Source organism: Eriocheir sinensis, chromosome 16, assembly GCF_024679095.1.
Source record: "Eriocheir sinensis breed Jianghai 21 chromosome 16, ASM2467909v1, whole genome shotgun sequence".
In the NCBI taxonomy this organism is placed as follows: domain Eukaryota; kingdom Metazoa; phylum Arthropoda; class Malacostraca; order Decapoda; family Varunidae; genus Eriocheir; species Eriocheir sinensis.
The window spans coordinates 3,435,341-3,450,488 of record NC_066524.1 but is presented as its reverse complement, the minus strand read 5'-3'; the positions used below and the strand labels follow the sequence as shown (position 1 = coordinate 3,450,488).

The 15,148-nt window shown below is 38.6% G+C and overlaps 2 long non-coding RNA genes across 2 annotated transcripts in view; one reads left to right on the top strand and one right to left on the bottom strand.

Moving 5' to 3' along the window:
* LOC126999189 (uncharacterized) overlaps window positions 1–3,228 on the top strand; it is a 29,930-nt gene extending 26,702 nt beyond the window's left edge. Inside the window, exon 3 of the long non-coding RNA XR_007753134.1 lies at window positions 3,093–3,228. This is a non-coding gene — a long non-coding RNA (uncharacterized LOC126999189). The remainder of the gene's footprint in view (window positions 1–3,092) is intronic.
* Window positions 2,091–12,898, bottom strand: LOC126999190 (uncharacterized). Its single transcript, XR_007753135.1, has 3 exons — window positions 12,233–12,898; window positions 2,644–2,839; window positions 2,091–2,252 (listed from the first exon to the last, which is right to left on the bottom strand). It is a non-coding gene; the product is annotated as an uncharacterized LOC126999190 (long non-coding RNA).
* Window positions 12,899–15,148: the final 2,250 nt, after the last annotated feature.

Genomic DNA, 15,148 nt, shown 5'->3' with positions numbered 1-15,148 from the left:
CTTTGTTGGTCACTGCTGTCATGTCTTGTCTGTTGGTCAGATCTGTTCCTTAGGCTGTGGTTGTCATGCAGGTCCAAACTGCTGTGTTGACTGTCACTGCTGCTAGCTATATGTAGGGTATCAGACTGACTGCATTCATCTTGCTGTTGGTAACTACTCTTTCTTACTTTCACATCTGTGAAATATATGTAATAGGAAATATTAGTAATTATCTTGGGTCGGACATTAAACTGCATCTGGTGATCGGGCCACAGTTCAGGAGATTTGTGGTTTTGGAGAGCGTGGAGTCACTCCTTTTACGGGGGAAATAGCCTCAATATACAGATAGATAGATTCACAGTGACATTTTGTCATACTATATTCATCTCAGATTGAGATCACATCATAAATGACCTCATCCTATATAAGAAATACAGTAATATGACCCTTTACTGCACATGGACTGCATTCGTTTCTCTACATCAGGTCATGATCACATAAAGCAATTAGTTATAGAATACAGCTACATCTTACCTGTCAGAATTATATGTCTTTTCAGATTTTTTTCTTGCTTCACTTGGCAAGCCTTTGTGTTGATGGTTGTATGGGACAACCTTTTGTGGTGGGGGGGGAGCAACTACTACTTATAAAGATGGCCCTGAGGCAAAATCTGTGAAAAAATAATAGCTGTTAACAGAACAGAATTTACTATGGTAATATCTAATAATTCAAATATGCTTATCTGCTACAAACCTATAATAAAGCAAATACACATTGACATATACATAATATATAATACATAATAAATATATATATATATATATATATATATATATATATATATATATATATATATATATATATATATATATATATATATATATATATATATATATATATATATATATATATATATATATATATATATATATATATATATATTTATTTATATTTATATATATATATATATATATATATATATATATATATATATATATATATATATATATATATATATATATATATATATATATATAACGGATGGATAGAGTCAGGAATGAGGAAGTGAAAAGGAGAACAGGTGTTGTGAGAGATTTGGCAGGAAGAGCAAAGCAATGTGTGCTGAGATGGTTTGGTCATGTTGAAAGAATGGAGGATGACAGGTTGGTGAAGAAGATAGTACGTTCAAACGGGAGGGGTAGGAATCTGAGAGGGCGGCCGCGAAAGGGATGGATTGATAGTGTGAAGGAGGCAGTTAAGGGAAGGGGACTGACACTGGAGCATAGCAGTAGAGTGATTGTGCATGACAGGAGCGAATGGAGAACAGTTCTGAGTGCATGAGAATTTTTATTTTATTTTATTTATTTATTTATTTATTTATTTATTTATTTTTTACAACAAAGGAGGCAGCTCAAGGGCACACAAAAAAAGAAAACAATAATAAAAAAAAGCCCGCTACTCGCTGCTCCTAAAGTAAAACAAAAGAGGTGGCCGAAAGGAAGATCAAATACAGGAGGAGAGGTGTCCTGATACCCTCCTCTTGAAAGAGTTCAAGTCGTAGGCAGGAGGAAATACAGATGAAGGAAGATTGTTCCAGAGTTTACCAGCATGAGGGATGAAAGAGTGAAGATGCTGGTTAACTCTTGCATAAGGGGTTTGGACAGTATAGGGATGAGCATGAGTAGAAAGTCGAGTGCAGCGGGGCCGCGGGAGGGGGGGAGGCATGCAGTTAGCAAGTTCAGAAGAGCAGCCAGCGTGGAAATATCGATAGAAGATAGAAAGAGGCAACATTGCGGCGGAATTTAAGAAGTAGAAGACTATCAGTATGAGGAGGAGAGCTGATGAGAATGAAGATTAGAGGTGTTAATGAGTGTGAATGTGAAGTCGTATGTCTTGTCTTGGCTACCCCTTTCATATATATATATATATATATATATATATATATATATATATATATATATATATATATATATATATATATATATATATATATATATGTGTGTGTGTGTGTGTGTGTATTACATTATTTAGTATGTAGGTACATATCTTTGTCTAGAAAAACCTTATACATGCTTGCAAATGTCAGTAACTGAATACAGACTTACGTGGACAATCCAAGTCCTGACTACTAATAAAGTCCTTTGGCAGAGCTTTCTTCATACATTTCCTCCTACCATGCAAGGTCAAACCGTCTTCCCCATCCAGGTCACTGCTGCTTCTGTCACTGTCTACTGCTGATGTCAGCTGGTGCTGCTCACATTCCTCGTAACTGTCTGAAACCCATTTAAATGCTTGTCTATGTCAGGTTTTCACTGCAAACATGACTCAATAACTTTTTAAACTTTCAAACCCTAAATTTGTTACTCCTCAGGTGTATTAATCCTATTGCGAAAAATGACAGATCATATAATTTACGGAGGGAAGAAATTAAGACAACTGAAAGTGATTACAATAATCCCTCCTGTATTTGGATTAATGGGGCCAGAGACTTGTTGGGTTGGATATGCAGAGTTTCCAGGTAAGGGAGGATCTCTTCGATCCGCCTTAACCCCTTCGTTACTGATGTTGTGCCGTAGTACTTCATATAAAATTTTGGCTAAGGAACCGATGAAGTACAGTTACCAATGCTTTACAGTTGTGGTCAATACAATATGTATTACTTACCAGAAGCTATTTTTACTTTAGCAATGGAAATTTTCTCCATGATACGGGCACTGGGTCTTCTCGACTAGTTAAGGCATTGTGAGCATCAACTTTTGATGGCCAATATAAAATCTGGCTGCTTTCAACTATCCAGGCAGATGGTACCACACACTCCTCTTCTTTTTTGCTCTCCAGCCACACTGCTCTCTTCCACATCCTGGAAATATTAATTTCATGCTTATTGCAATAGGATATGTTCAGTCTCCCATATAATTGACCTCCGGCGGGAACCTACAGTACCTTATGTTTTACCCATTGTTTCTTAACATGTTTCTGCAAGTTAGCAACATTACTCAATCAGGTGTCTACTACCTACTCCACCAAAATTACTGTAGACTAATATAACAAATACACATTACCACAAACTTCAAAGATGATACAGTACTGAAGTGTTTTAACCAACCTCTTAGGATGGAGAGAAGATGACGGACGAAACAGGACGTTGATTGACGGAAGAAAGTGGGAAGTGGAAGGAATACAATGATTTGGATACAGATATTAAGAACTGGGAGCCAGACTTTTTATGTTGAGGTGAGGAGAAACGTGTATAATTATCTTAATATTGTCTCATTTTTAAGTGCTAAAGGCATGCAAGACTGGGATCAAAACAAGCCCATTCTTATATGGCAATTTCATCACTTTTCTATAAAAGTCTTCAACATGAACATTTTTTTGTTTTGTCCTTTTGTTTTCCTTCATGAAAACAATATTAATAAGTTTAGAATTGCAGGGAAATGTAAAAAAACAATATTAATAAGTTTAGAATTGCAGGGAAATGTAAAAAAGTTCTCAGCATGGCTTTGACTAAGATAATCACATACATAATATCCACTGTCTCGTTCTTCTATCAAGAAAACAAAGTCTTCATTATGTAACATGAAGCAATTATTCTTGAACTTTGTTGAAATATGTAATTTGTATTTTCTCTCAATACTGTCTTTCAATGGATTTTTTCTTTCCTTCTCAGACAGTCTCTTAAAAACTTGGGAGACTGGATTAGTTGAAGATCTCACTAGTTTTTTTTATTTTCTGCAAATGGTTTTCAAATGGGAAAGCACTTATATCATTCAATGAGCACTGATAGTGCTTAATGTCATCAGGCAAGTGCATAAGACTATGGACATTGTACACAACTAAATGGCGACCAAATATGTTTAAACATTGCTGCACAAAGTATAGCAGTAACTCTTATGCATATTGAAGATATGAGTTCCTTATATGATCATCAGAGTTCAGCAATATAGAAAGGGCTACAGTAAGTGAAAGACTAGTATTATAGACATCTCAAGAAACAACATCTTTCAGTACAATAATACTTGTATACAAAATATATCCCCTGAACCCAGTAGCCTTCCAGCGATCAATCAAGGTTAATGATCTTGGCTGCCTAGCAAACTCGCTTGGAAGACTATTTGATAGGCCTTCTAATGAGGTTGACATAATAGTTATAAGTTGCTGTGATAGCCTACATTTTTTAGGCCCCTGCATGAGGTGCAGCAGCATCCTTCTGGTTACACCCAGACACACCAAATGCATATAGTCTAATGGAAAGCCTGTGACACATGGTATTCCATACTGGATCAGTGGAGTTTTCTGTAACCGATGAGTGTCTGTGTACTTTCCTTGATTAAACTTTTCATCTGTTCTTTTGCATGCTGGTTCAACTTCGTTAAAAATGATACGTGAATCCCATGTCCCTTTTACTTCACATCTTTCACAAGAGTAGTAACCACTGTGGCTTTTGATACATTTTAAATAAGATCTTGCTGGAGCATCGCATAGAAAGCAAAGAATAGATATCTTAAATACCTTTCCATCAACAATCAAGCCATCCTCTGATAGCTGCTTGTATTCATCTAAGAAATCACTAAGGAAATTGTCTACAGAATCTGGCTTACTTTTCCTGCAGAACAAAGCAACTAATGCTGGCCTAAATCTACTGAATTTCACAATTATAGGCCAGAACTGGTCATTGCTGGATTTGTACAATGGGACTCCATCTACATTAACAATCAATTTTATTGAATCATTCTCTTTTGTGAAGTCTGTATCATCAGACAATATCTGTCGCAGACAGGATGCAATACCAAAATATGAATACTTTCCACCACACTTTTCTGTTGTTGTTACAAATCTCAGAGTTTGCAATAACGTGCGTGCATCTTTCGGAAGATCATGTCCTGCTTCTCCTAATAGTCCTAAGAGTGAAGTCAGTGCCTGGCGTGTAATATTATTTTCAGACGCCCAAACAGCTAATTTATCTTTAAGGTACTCGTTTTTCAAACAGCCATCTCCAGGTAATTGTAGGCTGTCATCATCTGTGCTTATCTCCTCTGATGAAGTGACCGATGCACTACATAATTCTGTCCTTTCACTGTGTTGTTGATTAGGCTCATAACACTGATAAGTTTGAATGTTTCCTGGATTATTATGATTATTACATTCATCTTCACTACTGACCAAAAGCTCTTTAATCTCACGTTGAATTTTCCTATATTTTTGGTGATATGCCATGCTTAATAAAAAATAATAAAATATAAAAAAGTTGCAAAACTGTGAAAAAATTTCTCCAGAGATTTTTCTCCAGCAGATAGGTATATACTCAGTCACTGGGTAAATGAAGTCTGCCACAGCATATAGAGAGATATGTATAATAACGAAACAGTCTTTTGCAAAGATTGCTGGTTCTCCCATCCGTAAATAAGAGGAACATAGAGTAGATACTAAAGGTTAAGCCTGGGAAATGACAGGTTATCTGAAAGCAGAGAAAACATTGTTGTTAGTTACCATGCTTGACGAAACACAATACATAAATTAAAAGTTGCTACTCAACTGTTTACTTAAAATTCCATTGTAAAATTCAGGCAATTTCCCTAGTTGTTAAAAAAATCAGTATTTTTTTATTGTTGTATTTCACTCATTATAGCTTTCCCCCCTCCCCCCAAAAAACGTTTCTGACAGGTGCCCATGATTGTTGGTTATAAAGAAGCAGAAAAAAATTTGGGGTATTGCATGAGACTAGATTTAGGGAAATTTCTATTATAAACTTTGAGGATTTTCCGTAGTTTTAACAAATCCCGTATCTTTTTTTTGGGGGGAGGGTTGTATTTCACTCATTTTAGTGTTCCCCACCTAAAAACCCTGCATTCCCGACAGGCCCTCATGGCTATTGGTGTTAGGGAAGGAGAGAGAGAAATATTCAGTCTCACAATAAATATACATATATAACAACCTTCATATTCATATATAAAGATATTATTTTATATATATATATTTATACATATATATATATATATATATATATATATATATATATATATATATATATATATATATATATATATATATATATATATATATATATATATATATATATATATATATATATATATATATATATATATATATATATATATATATATATATATATATATATATATATATATATATATATATATATATATATATATATATATATATATATATATATATATATATATATATATATATATATATATATATATATATATATATATATATATATATATATATATATATATATATATATATATATATATATATATATATATATATATATATATATATATATATATATATATATATATATATATATATATATATATATATATATATATATATATATATATATATATATATATATATATATATATATATATATATATATATATATATATATACATACACCTGCATCGCAAATTAATAGAAGGTAAGGGTTAGATTAGGTAAGGTTAGGCTTGGTTATATTAGATTAGTTTGGGTCCTTGTCGTTTCGGCTGATAGTAATTTAGACTGTAATGTCCGAATTAGCTCATCACCAGATGGCCAAAACAACAGGCGGCCTAAGTCATATACTGCCTAACTGACCTCAACCAATTAGAAAACTTTAGCGTCTTCAAGACAAAAATCAGACATGGAGACTATGAAAAAAGGTATTATTAATTGCAGTTTATGACAATACATTACCAGTGGATTTAAACATTCTGATCATTTAAATCTCATTATCAGTTGCATTTACCAGTCGGAAATAGCTTCTTGGGATCCCCCGGTCAGGTTAGGTTAGGTCAGGTCAGGTCAGGTCAGGTCAGGTTAGGGTAATTATCCCACTGAGGTCCACCCTGTCTTTTTCACTAAAGAATTTCAGAATGCAATGGTTGTTAGGGTTTTACATGTGATTCCAATATTGATTTTTGTCGGAAATCATTAGTTTTGTTGCTATTACCTCCGGAAGTGAGGGAGTGGAAACCAATGTTTCTCGGCAGAAATTAGTATTGCAATCACATGAAAAACATCAGTAACAATTGCATCCTGAATTTCTTGAATGATAAACTAATAAACAAACACCAAACCCAACCTAACCTAGCTGAACCTAGACTAACGTAACGTAACCTAACTTAACGTTTTGTATCCTAACCTGGCTCACCTTATTCGTCTGAATCATATAGTCCTCATCACTGGAGATACGAGGCGGAGCTAGGACATTTGGCACACAAGGAAGCTATATAGCGGAACTGAATTTGAAAATAAAGCCGGAGGGAATGAAGATGCTAGACAAGATGTCACTGGCTGATAGAAATAAAAAAAGGGGCGGTGATTGGCTGAAGGAATCTAGGAATTTCTCGCAAGAGTTCGCGCAGGCGCAGTGTCATGTGAGGAAGGGATGCAGCAGCCAAGAAACTCCTAGACAGCTGTAATGGCGCGTCTCCTCACACGCATAACTATAAATATTTCAAAAAATTGTATCTCGCTTATTACTAGTTTGCGACGGATGATTACTTAGAAGAAATTGTTCTACTCAATGAGAGGATTATAAAGATGATAAGAAAATCAATACGCGACAGGGTGGACCTCAGTGGGATAAATACCCAGGTTAGTTTAGGTTACATTATGTTTCGTCTCGTTTTTAAGACATTCAGGCAACTTGCACAGCTAGACTAAAGCACAGCAGTTAATTTGGGATACATCCAAAAAATTATTTCCAACTGGCCAATTTGGGGTCAGGTTAGGTTAGGTTATCATGAGGGGGTACAAGGGGGGCGCCCATGATCGCATTCACAAATAAAAAGTTAAATATCAAAAAATCGCTGGCGGCGTTGCTATACATTTGCGACACATATGCGGTTCAATGTAGAAGTGAATAAGTAGTTAAACTGTAACTGTACCCTGCTATATATAGGTACTACACATACAGTAGTACGTACATGATGTAGCTACAGTCTTGTGCATTGCCATACTGTAAAATAAAACCCAGCTGTTTCCCTAACATCACTGCATTCAAGGAGAGTCAAATGTAGGTACACCCACAGTCCCACAACCCACATTGTTTGCCGTGATTTCACTGTCCTTTGGTCCACGAGCAGGGTCTTCAATATCTCTTAATGCATAACAGAGGGAGAGGAAAACCCATACATAGGCAGAAATCTGTTATTTGCCGCTCATCACGAAAGTCCCGAGTGAGGCAGTTTAAGCGGGAAAATGTTGGATTTGTTTTAGTTCAGTTCAGTGTTGTCAAGAGCGATGATTTTCAGCGCATAATGCTAAAGCCATAATTGCGGTCAATTGAGAACAAACAAAAGGCTATTTATGCGATTTACAATTTAAAAATTCATTATTTAGCAGAATTATAATATTTATATAAGTACATGATGAGCCACAACCTTATTGGTAATAGAGTAAATATAGCATAATGTGCTATAATATCTAGCATTCTGATTGGCAACGCGCAAGCTCCCGCCCGCACACTCACACACACAGAGAGAGAGAGAGAGAGAGAGAGAGTTATACATGTATATGTAAGTAAGTTTGGATGAGATCGTAGAATACGTGATATATATATATATATATATATATATATATATATATATATATATATATATATATATATATATATATATATATATATATTATAACTATTAATAAGTTGAGAATTACCCCGAGATATATAGAATAAGATGTAGGATACATATATGATATATGTACATAAAATGCAAACTTGTGTTTTACACACATAGTTTCCACCTGAATTATTGGAACAGTTATACATATGAATTTCTCTGCCAGTAATACCTGGGAAAACTATGTGAATTGGGACCCAGTTATACACGTGAATGTTAGATCAAGTTATACACATGCGTATCTCGTGAATATCTAGTGATCCCCCCCCCCGTCGCGGCCTATTGCGCCGTTAGTCTTTTCCCTGGTTCACTCCTCCCCCACTTCCTTTCTTTCTTCTCCCTCTCCGTCCCTGTATTTTTCTCCTTCCTTCTCATTTCTTTCTTCTTTTCCTTTCACCTCCCTCCCAGTTTTTCTCTTTTAATCTCTTTCCCTCCCACTCACACCCTTTCTCTCCCCCTCTTTCCTCACCTTTACCTGACCCTCCCTACCTCTCTCTTCTTTTCCCGTCCCATTTCCTCCACCCATTTCCCTTGTTTCCTCCTTTCTTACACCCTCTTATCTTTAGTCTTATCTCTCACGCTATCACTCTTCCTCCCTCTCTCCTTCCCCATTAGATTATATGAACACACACACACACACACACACTCACTCACTCACTCACTCACTCACTCACTCACTCGCTCGCACGCACACACACACACACACACACACACACACACACAGAAGGGGAAATAGGAAGGGTGTGTGGAGGGAGGGGCAGAAGTGATTCAGGTCATGTCCTAACCAAAGCCCTGACCCGAGTCTCCCTTCTGCCACACCCTCCCCACACCCTTCTTATTTCCCCTTCTCTGTGTGTGTGTGTGTGTGTGTGTTTACAACTAGGTAAATACACACACAGAAGGTGAAATGGAAAGGGTGTGGGGATGGAGGGGCAAAAGTGAGTCAGGTCATCTCCTGACTGAAACCCTTACCTGACTTTCCCTCAGGACCTGACATGACTCTCCTCACTGTTGCTCCCTCCCCACACCCTTCTCCTTGTTTTCATCCTCTTTATCTCTCTGTTTCCTCCACTACTTTTCCTTGTTCTCCCTTCTTACATCCTCCATCGGTATTTTTTTCATGAGTCACTCTGTCCCTCTCCTCCCTCTCCCCTTCTGTATTTACCTAATTGTGATGTAAAAGAAGTGAGCTGCACTCATATTGTCCTTTCTCTGAGTATTCTTCCGCCCTGCCAAACTGATTCATGCGCGAATTTTGTATTTACGAAGCAAATATTGAAAGTCGAAACGAATTATACAGGTAACTCGATTTACGTGAGTATTGTGTCCTTGAAGAGGTCGCGTAAATCAAAAACAATGTAAATCAAACGAGGTAGGTTTCTGTTGAAAAATTAATATTCACTTCATTCAGTGGGGAAAGAGAGAGAGAGAGAGAGAGAGAGAGAGAGAGAGAGAGAGAGAGAGAATGAATGAATATCTATATCACCGAGATATCCACTCAGGCACTCAGTCTCACTCGTGTGAGGAAGAAATGAGGGACACCATGAGCAACTGGCTAGTATTGGTACGGGTATGGAGCAGTCTGGTACCGGTACCGTATCGTATAGCTGGTACCGTTAGTACCGGTACTGGTACCGGTACCTGCCCACCCCTATTGTTGAGTAGTGTGGCAGCGTGGATACTGTATTGTTGTTCAAGTGGCGCGTGGGAAGAACTGAGCTCAGCTGTGTGGGCGCGGCGCCATGTGAGTCCAGTTGCGTGAGACATATGGTGGCCACTCCATAAAATATCTCGTATAAGTGGAAAAAACGTGTAAATTAAAAATTTATTTGGATTATGGACCCCGCGTTATTTAAAAAACGCTTAAACCAAACTCGCGTAAATCGAGAGTTACCTGTAGTATCATTTATTGGGACCGCGTCGTAACAATGAAACGTCGTAGGAAGTGTTAATAAGAGTGTGGGAAAGGTCAATAGGAGTGTGGGAAAGATTTGTAAGAGTGTGGGGAGGGTTTATAAAGCCTTAAAATATATATAAATAATAAAAAAAATATAAGATCGCTACTTCGCGGATTTTCGCCTATCGCGGGGGGTTCTGGAACCTAACCCCCACAGTAGACGAGGGATTACTGTACCAGCAAAATCTTTTACAAAATACTCAAGTAGGTTTTCAACATAATCACAGTAAGATGAACACAAGCTTTCACTTACAAGCATGCAAATTGTAACCGACAGAAGCATAAAGTTTTTGTACTGTAAGTCTGGTATTTTGCCATGCAAGACTACAGCAGGCCCAGTATATAACAAAAATTGTCTGAATTCTATGGCATTCCACATTTTAAATTCAGAGAGTGACCTAGGTTTTTTAGCAAATTCTCTTGACAAACTCTGTCTAAGATCTGACAGAGTTGCAGAGACAACAGAAAGTGACTGTGCAGAAATTCTAGAACTTCTTGGTCCCTTCATCCGAAGATAAATAATTTTTCTCACAATGCCAAGACACACAAGGTGCATGTAGTCCAAGACAAATTGTGAAACAAATCCAACTTTCAATTCTTTCAATGGAGAAATGTCTGTATGGTGAGCACTGTCCCTCATTTCATCAAAACTAACATCTGTTCATAATCCAGCACCTAATTCTGGAAAAGTCACTTTGCCATTAACATACAGCCCTTTTTGTACACATCTTTCACAGCCATGGTAACCAGAATGCCCCTTGATACATTTAATAAATGCTCGAGCAGGAGCATCACAAATAAATGCATCTAGCTTCACATTATATTTGTTCATATCAAAATCCACCCCACTGGTCAGCACTTCTTTCATTTTGGCTTGCTAGACCCACAGTACACCCCTATAACAAATGATTTGCCTGGCAATTCCTTAATCATTCCCAATATGGGCCAGAAACTTACAGTAGAGCTCCCAAATAGTGGGATTCCATCAATGTTCATATGTAAAGTCAAACTTTCAATGCCAACAAGATGGGAGGGGCTACAAGTCGACAGTTTTGATATAATGCCTCTTGCTCTGCCAAAATGATAAAAAGAGCCTCCTGCCGTTTCTTTTATATCTGTCACTTTAGGACTCATCAGTAAAGTTCTGCGATCTTTGGGCACATCCTAGTCACAAGATTTTGGGCACATCCAAGTCACAAGATTTCAATACCTCTAATAAAGCTGAGAGAGCAGAATGTGAGATTTTAAATTGCACATGTCCTTGTTACTCAAGACTTAGTATATTGACACAAGGTAATAATACTGTACCACCACTACAACACCACTACCACAACCACCATCACCAGCAAAAACTACCACCACCACCATGACCACCACCGTACCACTTCTATCACCACCACCTCTACTATCACCACCGTACGTAAAGCACTTTCCACATATAATGCATAGACGTACAGGCAACTGCAGCTGTGGCAGCGAAGTATTGAATCAATGCCTCTTGCCACATGTTGGGAGACGGTAGTCACGGGATGGCTCTGAACTCTGCACAGATCAGCACTTCTTAACACAAAGGCTTTACATGGTATGGAAGGCATCAAATATAGCTATAACCATTAAAAAATATTCACAACATATTTAAGTGCAATTTAAGACATCTTACCTTTGACTTGCTGTCACAGTAGCTTAATATAGGTGGAAAATACGCAAACTATAATCTCGTTGTCTAAGACTTGTTCCCGCCCGCCAGGCCCCAGTTCTAGTGTTTACAGCAACCGCTGGGCTAAAATGAATGTCGACTTTTTAAGTCTCTGGGTTATAATATAATGCATTTTCTTTTTAAACGATGGAGATATTATTGCATAAAAATAATACACTTTTTTAATTAAATAAAAAAGTCAATGTCAATAACCATAACAAAATATGTATACAGTACCCTCTCTAGTTTCGTGCTCGCTTCGTTCCGAAGGTATAGCGCTAAACTCGAGGATCGCGAAACTCGAGGTATTGAAAACACTGAAAAAGCGCTTATCTGTTCCGACCCCTGGATTTTTTTATTTATTTTATTTATTTATTTATTTATTTTTTTCATGTGGGCTATGGCGCCGGTAGACTATCCATCTGGACCTGATGGTCGGCCCCGAGCCCGTCATGGCGCAGGCAACTGTTTATAGTGGCACCATTATAATTGGCTCATGCTGCCCCCCAGAGCTCAATTTTTTCCCTCCTTTACTCCCTTGTTATCTCAAAATACGTACCTTGGAAAAAGGAAGAAAACAGGAAGAGAGAACGGGTCATTTTAAAGCCACAGATGAAGCCTTACGATTGGCTGAGCTCTGAAAACACGCTTAATTGTGATTCGCTGGGAGTCCGATGACATCATCGATGGCGCTCATCCGGTCAGCGGCCTTGCTGCCTTGGGTCAGTGTCACACTGGCCGTTTTCCTCTAACCGTTGTGGCTACTGGCAACGCCCGTGCGCCCATCCGGGAGCAAGTTGTCGGTTGTCCATAACCTGGTGCCACACCGGGCCTTTTCCTTCCCACCGCGATGGCGGCAGCTTGGGCAACCGGCAAATCCAACTTTTCCGGGTGTGCGTCACACACGGCCAAGGTCGGTTGCCTGTCTCCACATCCACAATGTAAACAAAGCACTTGCCCTGTATCGACATGGCGTCGTCTGCTGAAGTAAGGGCTGTCGCAGCTTGTGCTGCCATTACCCAAGTTATGGACTTGTTGCTGCAGTTAAATGGCAGGAAGAAGCTGTTGTGGGTGTGGTGTGTCTGTGGTTCCTCCGTGCCAGTTCTCATTGTCACCATTGCGCATGAGCGGCCAACCCACCCATCTAGACTCCGACCACATAAACACGTGGATTGAGTAACAACAAAGACACACACACACACACACACACACACACACACACATGCATGCACACACCAGACTAATCATGAACCATGGCAGATGTTTCTCACAAACAAAAATGGCTTCGCCATTTCCTAGAGTGTGTGAGAACTTATGTCATGCCCCGAGAGCATTGTTTTCTATTTCCTAACATGTCCTCTGCGTGTATCGCAACACACGAGAAATTAATCAAGATCAGGTATTCACCGGCTGCCTGGGATTGAACCTGCGACCAACGTGACGGAAGAGACAGTCCTTACCGAATCGGCCAAAGAGGTTCCCCACTGGCTAAGTGGGTTATGGGAGGCTCGTTCATCAGGCATAGTCGCCGCACTACACTTATTTGGTGAGTGGTTCGTACAAACCAAACATACCCAATGGCAAGAAGAGAGCAGTGTTAAAGACGACTGCTCTCTTCTTGCCAAGAGCTAGGTTTGGTTCATGTGAGCCACTCACCACACTCAAGAAATGATGAAGTTGTTTCAGTTTGTCAGAAACATCTGCAATGGTTTCTAATGAGTCTGGCGTGTGTCTGTGTGTGTGTGTGTGTGTGTGTGTGTGTGTTGTTATTCGATCCATGTGAGCAGACGACACCATGTTGATACAGGGCAAGTGCTTTGTTTACGTTGTGGATGTGGATACGGGCAACCGACCACTGAAGCCGTTGATAGGGTGAGCGTCGGCGATGATGTCATCGGACTCCCAGCGAATCATAAACGTACTTTCAGAACTGTCAGCCATCGTAAAGCAGCCGCCTTAAACTGCGCCTTCAAAATGACCCGTTCTCTCTCTCTCTCTCTCTCTCTCTCTCTCTCTCTCTCTCTCTCTCTCTCTCTCTCTCTCTCTCTCTCTCTCTCGCCATAGCCACAATGTTTGGAGGAAAATGTCCAGTGTGATACTACCTTTAAAGGTAGCGTGCATGACGCTGATGGTAAGTAGACGTTACCCGTACGTGTCAAAGCAGCGCGAAACTCGGGGTGATAATGCACGAAACTCGGGATGGTAAGAATTTAGGACTAACCGCGAAACTCGAGAGGGTACTGTACTTAATAAATAATATTTTAATAAAGCAGGATGATACATGATTTTACAAGATGCGACAAGAAGAAATTATCTGATACGTCTCTAAACTATCTGTTGGCCATATTTCAATGTTAATCAAACATTTCGGCAAAAAAAAAAAATTTTAACGGGTATTTTGATTTTATGGCAAGGCAGTCCGCGAAAAATACCATTGCCATGCAGACTCATTTACAGTCTGCATCAATTGCCTGTTTCTCTTGCCTTTTTTTTTTTTTTTTTTTTTTTTTTGTCTCCCTCTCCCAGCTAAGGAGACAGTTCAAGGGCGTAAAGAAAAGAAAAAAAAGAGAAAAAAAAGCCCACTACTCACTGCTCCTGAATAGAGATCAAAGGAGTGTCAAAAAAGAGAGGTCAATTTTGGGAGGAGAGGTGTCCTGATACCCTCCTCTTGAAAGAGTTCAAGTCGCAGGCAGTACAGATGAAGGAAGATTGTTCCAGAGTTTACCAGCGTGAGGGATGAAAGAGTGAAGATGCTGGTTGACTCTTGCATAAGGGGTTTGAACAGTATAGGGATGAGCATAAGTAGAAAGTCGTGTGCAGCGGGGCCGCGGGAGGGAGGGAGGCATGCAGTTAGCAAGTTCAGAAGAGCAGTCAGCGTGG